We start from the raw sequence: 6,000 nt of genomic DNA on the forward strand, positions 1-6,000 counted from the left end.
GTTTAAGCCTTTGGAAGAGATTAGGGCACCATTTCACTCCTTTGTGGAGTTTACGGTCCTTGGACCATTTGTCTTTGGGTTTACGGCCGTAAACCCAAATGGTTTATGGTCATTTTGATGTTTCAAGCCCCTAGCACATCAAGGATGGTATCTAGACTAGTTTCCAAGGCTTTGTAAGGGACTAGGGCACACTTTGGCACCCTTTTTAGGGTTTACGGTCCAAGAACATCTTGGACCATAAACACCTTTGATCTTGTGTTTCTTGGGTGTTTTCTTGATGATTAGAAGTGTAACAAGTCTTATAATACACTAGGGTAAGAGTACTTACTAGGTAGAAGCTTAAAAAGGTTCTAAAAGTCCAAGATCACTAGTGTGTGTTCTTGGTGTTGTTGGTGAAACTTGAAGATCTACACTTTTGGAATGATTTCACGGATGGAATCATGTAAGATCACTAGATTAAGTAAGATATCAACTTTTTAAGGATAGAAACACTTACCAAGTTGAAGATCAAGAAGAAAAGTTGGATGATACTTGAGAGGATTTGAGTTTGGATCTTGAAAATGTGAAATAGTGGTAAGTAATGACTAAGTGTCATATTTATACCCCCTTTTAGGGTTTACAGCCGTAAACACCTTTTTTTAGGCCGTAAACTCCAAACTCTTGGAGTTTTGGGACATTATTGTTGCACAATAAACCCTAGGGTATCCCCTCTCCTAATATCTCCCTAAGTACTAACTTTAAAACACTCAAACTGATTCCAAAAAGCTTGAAAGTTAACAGAAACTGTTCTGACTTCTATTGAGTTGAATGGTTGTACATAATAGAAATTTCGGGTTGTCACATTATCCCCCGTTAGAAGGAATTTCGTCCCGAAATTAGAGTTTAAGCAAATAAGTAGTTACAAATAACTAAGTAAAAAGATGAGGATATTTCAGTTTCATCTGATCCTCTCGCTCCCAAGTGAATTCCGACCCTCGCTTGGCGTTCCAGCGAACCTTCACTATCGGGATATGGCTTTGTTTCGTTTGCTTGACCTCCCGGTCCATGATCTCTATAGGTTCTTCCACGAAGTTGAGGCTCTCGTTGATCTCGATCTCGTCGGACAGACACCTTTTCAAGTTCGAGACGTGGAAAGTAGAATGTATGTTACTGATTTCGCGTGGTAAGTTAAGTTTGTAAGCTACAGGGCCGATTCTTGCGAGAATATCGAAAGGCCCTATGTACCTTGGATTTAGCTTTCCACGCTTTCCGAAGCGTATTAAGCCCTTCCAGGGTGAGACCTTCAATAGAACACGGTCGCCCACCTGGAATTCCAACGGTTTCCTTCGTTTATCAGCGTAGCTTTTCTGTCGGTCTCTAGAGGCTTTCAATCGTTCGCGAATCTGAATGATCTTCTCTGTCGTTTCCCGAATGATCTCTGGACCTATGAGAGTGCTTTCAGGAACTCGTCCCTTAGCTAACTGGGTATCACCCACCTCAGCCCAGCACATAGGGGATCTGCACTTTTGACATAGAGGGCGTCGAATGGAGCAGCCTTTATGCTCGTGTGATAACTGTTGTTGTAGGAAAATTCGACAAGGGGTAGATGAGTATCCCATGCTTTTCCAAAGTCGATCACACAGGCTCGCAACATATCTTCCAAGGTTTGGATAGTCCTCTCACTTTGCCCGTCTTTCTGTGGATGGTAGGCTGTACTCATGTCCAGCCTAGTTCCTAGGGAACTTTGTAGCGACTGCCAAAACCTCGAAGTGAATCTACTATCTCTGTCCGAGATAATGGATATCGGAACACCATGCAGTCGTACAATCTCCCTAATGTAAGTTCTTGTAAGCTTCTCCATCTTGTCTGTTTCCTTGATAGGCAGGAAGTGTGCGGACTTGGTCAATCTATCGACGATGACCCATATGGTATCAAGTCCACCCGTTTTCTTGGGCAACTTGGTTATGAAGTCCATATTGATCCGCTCCCACTTCCATTCCGGTATCTCAGGCTGTTGTAGTAGACCAGAGGGTTTCTGGTATTCGACCTTGACCTTTGCGCAAGTAAGGCGTTTACTCACGAAGGTAGCAATCTCTGCTTTCATGTTAGGCCACCAGTATAGCTTTTTGAGATCCAGATACATCTTATCTGAACCCGGGTGAACGGAATAACGAGGGTCGTGCGCCTCGTTCATGACCAAGTCTCTGAAACCACCGAGTTTCGGGGTCCAGATCCGGTCCATGAGATAATAAGCTCTGCCACCCTTAACCTCCAAGTTCTTATCCATCCCTCTCAGGGATTCACCCGCCACATTTTCAGGTTTCAAGGCATCGAGCTGAGCCTCCTTAATTTGTGTGGACAAGTGTGAATGGATAGTCATGGTCAGTGATTTGACTCTAAGACCAGAATATTCTTTCCGACTTAGGGCGTCAGCTACTACATTGGCTTTACCCGGATGATAACGAATTTCGCATTCGTAATCACTGAGTAGCTCGACCCACCGTCGTTGTCTCATGTTGAGCTCCTTCTGGTCGAATATGTGTTGTAGGCTTTTGTGGTCTGTAAAGATAGTGCTTTTTGTTCCATACAGGTAGTGTCTCCAGATCTTCAGAGCAAACACAACTGCTCCTAGCTCAAGATCGTGTGTGGTGTAGTTGACCTCGTGTGTCTTTAGCTGTCTCGAGGCATAGGCGATGAGCTTACCTCGTTGCATCAGAACACATCCGAGTCCTTGATTCGATGCATCGCAATAGACAACGAAGTCTTCTATCCCTTCGGGAAGGGATAGTATTGGTGCGGTGCACAAGGCTCGCTTGAGCTTCTGGAATGCTCTCTCCTGCTTCTCTTCCCAGTCAAAGGCCACGCCTTTCTGGGTCAGTGTTGTAAGAGGTTTCGCAATGCAGGAGAAGTTCTGAATGAACCTGCGATAGTAGTCAGCGAGGCCTAGAAATTGACGAATTTCTGTAGGCGTCTTCGGTGCTGACAAGCTCTCAATTGCCTTGATTTTGGAAGGGTCCACGTGTATTCCCTCTTCGCTAACCACGTGCCCTAAGAATTCGACTCGTCGGATCCAAAATTCGCATTTCGAGAACTTCACATAGAGCTTCTCCGAACGCAGTGTTTTTAAGATCTGTCGAAGATGTTGACTATGTTCCTCCTTACTACGAGAGTAGATAAGTATGTCATCGATGAAGACGATGATGAACTGATCCAAGTAAGGACGACACACCCTATTCATTAAATCCATGAATACAGCGGGTGCGTTTGTTAATCCGAACGACATCACTACGAATTCGTAGTGCCCATAACGAGTTCGGAAGGCTGTCTTCGGAACATCCTCCCCTAGCACTCGTAGTTGGTGATATCCGGATCTTAAGTCGATTTTTAAAAGGAATTCGCCCCTTGAAGTTGGTCAAATAAATCGTCAATACGAGGCAAAGGATAACGATTTTTGACGGTCAGTTTTTTGAGCTCCCTATAGTCGATGCACATACGAAACGATCCGTATTTCTTCTTGACGAACAAGACTGGAGTTCCCTAGGGTGAGAAGCTTGGTCTTATAAAGCCCTTGCTGAGCAGTTCATTAAGTTGACAGGATAGTTCTTGCATCTCTGCAGGTGCTAGACGATAGGGCGATTTGGCTACGGGAGTAGCCCCTGGAACTAAGTCGATTCTGAACTCGACTTGACGTTGCAGAGGTAATCCTGGGAGTTCTTCTGGAAAGATGTCGGGAAAGTCGCGTACTACTGGGATGTTCTTAATGTCCTTCGTTTCTTGGCTCACATCGAACACATGAGCAAGGAATGCGCGACATTCCTTTAGCAAGAATTTCTGAGCTTGAATGCTCGAGATGATACGAAGGTTCGTGTCGGGTTTGTCGCCATAAACTACTAGAGTTTCGTTAGACGGCAGATTAAGGCGAACAACCTTTTCATAACACATGATGTCGGCACGATGAAGACTCAACCAATCCATGCCGATAATGACGTCGAAACTTTTAATTGAGACCGGCATGAGGTCGATCGAAAATGAATGGCTATCTAGTGTTAGGGTACACCCTATGTATATACTGCTAGTGCTCTCTGTCTTTCCGTTAGCCATTTCTACAGTGAACAGTTCCTTAAGTGCTCGTGATTTTTGCTTAAGTAAATGAGCAAATTTTTGGTTCACGAAGATCCTCTCCGCTCCACTATCAAACAGTATGCATGCATAAGAGTTATCGAGGAGAAACGTACCAGTGACCACTGTGGGGTCGGCAACCGCTTCCTCGTGGCTTATGGCCAGCACTCTTCCCACTCTACCGGCATTCCCTGCCTTAGGGCAGTCCCTTTTGTAGTGGCCCACATTGCCACAACCGTAGCAAGCTTGGCCCACACCAGCGCCGGGGACTTGGGTGATTGGTTTTGCTGGAGCCTTGTAGAAGCGGGCAGTGTGCCCCTTCCTGCTGCAGTTAGAGCACTGCATTTCACGACAGGCTCCAATGTGTTGGAAGTTGCACTGGTTGCACTTAGGCAAGCTTCCAGCGTACTGCTTTACCGGAGCAGCAGCAGTGGCAGGTGCTATCGCAGCATGAACTGCCACGACCCGCTGCTTTTTGGCATCCTTTTTCTTTTTCTTGTCATCCCAGAGCTTCTGCTTGGAATCAGCGGTTCTGACAGGTTCTGAGATGGCCAGGGTTGTTGTTGCGGCCGGGGTACGAACCCCATGGTCTATAAGCCGCTGTGCCAATCGCTTGGCACTATCAAATGTAGTGGGGTTTGAAGTCAAAGCATTTCCCTGAAATGGAGGCATCTGCCCCCATATGAATCTCTCTATCTTCTTTCCCTCTGTATGAACCATGTTGGGATAGAGGGCCACCAGCTCGCAGAATCTGGCGGTGTAAGAGACTTTGTCGGAGCCCTTCATGGTTAGGCTCCATAGTTCCTCCTAGTTTCTGGATTTCACCCCTCGGGCAGTACTCTTCAATCATTAGATCTCTTAGAGTTTCCCAGCCCATAGCATTAGCCACTACGAGAGATAGTGACTTGACATGGCTATTCCACCATGTCAGGGCTTTTTCCTCAAAGGTGCAAGCAGCGAACTTGACCTTGCTCCCTTCTGGACAGGAGCAGATTTCAAAAACCGAATCGGTCTTCTCGAACCATTGCGAGAGGGCAATGACTCCGCCAGTCCCTCTGAAGGACTTGGGCTTGCAGTTGGTGAAGTCCTTATAGGAGCACTCTCTCAAGCGCACATGGATTTCACCATGAGTAGATAGGACAGGGGTTCCTCCTCCAGTAGAACCAAACGAATGATATTGAGCCATGGCTGTAGCCACAGCCGCAACTACAACAACATTTAGAGCTGGTGGTGTCGGTGCGGGAGGATCGCGTCTTGTTGATTTACGAGGAGGCATCTTTCAACTATAAGTTTACAAAGATGAAGATATTGATAAGAATTTAATAGTGAAATTGATGAGAATGACTCATGGACTAACTCTCCTTAGCCCAACAACACAATTGATTGACACGATTGAATGTAGATCTAGAACTAACAGATGATAGCATTTGGATAATAATTTCCATGAGATTAGATATCTGTCATTAATACTGGAATTACTGATGTAATGAGTTCGGGAAAAATGACCTAGAAGTAGGTCTTACATCAACCAAGATGGGAAAATTTTGACAGACTACAACCTAATCAAGACCTAACAGGTCTAAGATTTACAACGATAGGAAATTAGACTAGAGTTTTTACACATACTAGGTTATATCCAAAAGAGAAGTCGATGAGACCCTAACGACGACGAGAACTACTAGAGTGAGTTCTTGAATTTGACAGAAGACGTTCTATGTCCCTTACGCGCCTATCAGATCTTGCTTGCTGAGCTCGAAGTTCCCCGACTTCAGCTTGGGTTTCAGCAAGTTCCCTCTGCAGAACTGTATTGCAGACCTGAGTCCTTTCATGAGCGGACTCTAGTTGGCGAATGCGGACTGTGTTAACGCCAGAGTTGGCGTCAATCTTTACGACTCGGTCGAT

This window comes from Lactuca virosa, chromosome 4 (genome assembly GCF_052849685.1).
Source record: "Lactuca virosa cultivar CGN04683 chromosome 4, Lactuca_virosa_CGN04683_v6, whole genome shotgun sequence".
Classification (NCBI taxonomy): Eukaryota; Viridiplantae; Streptophyta; class Magnoliopsida; order Asterales; family Asteraceae; genus Lactuca; species Lactuca virosa.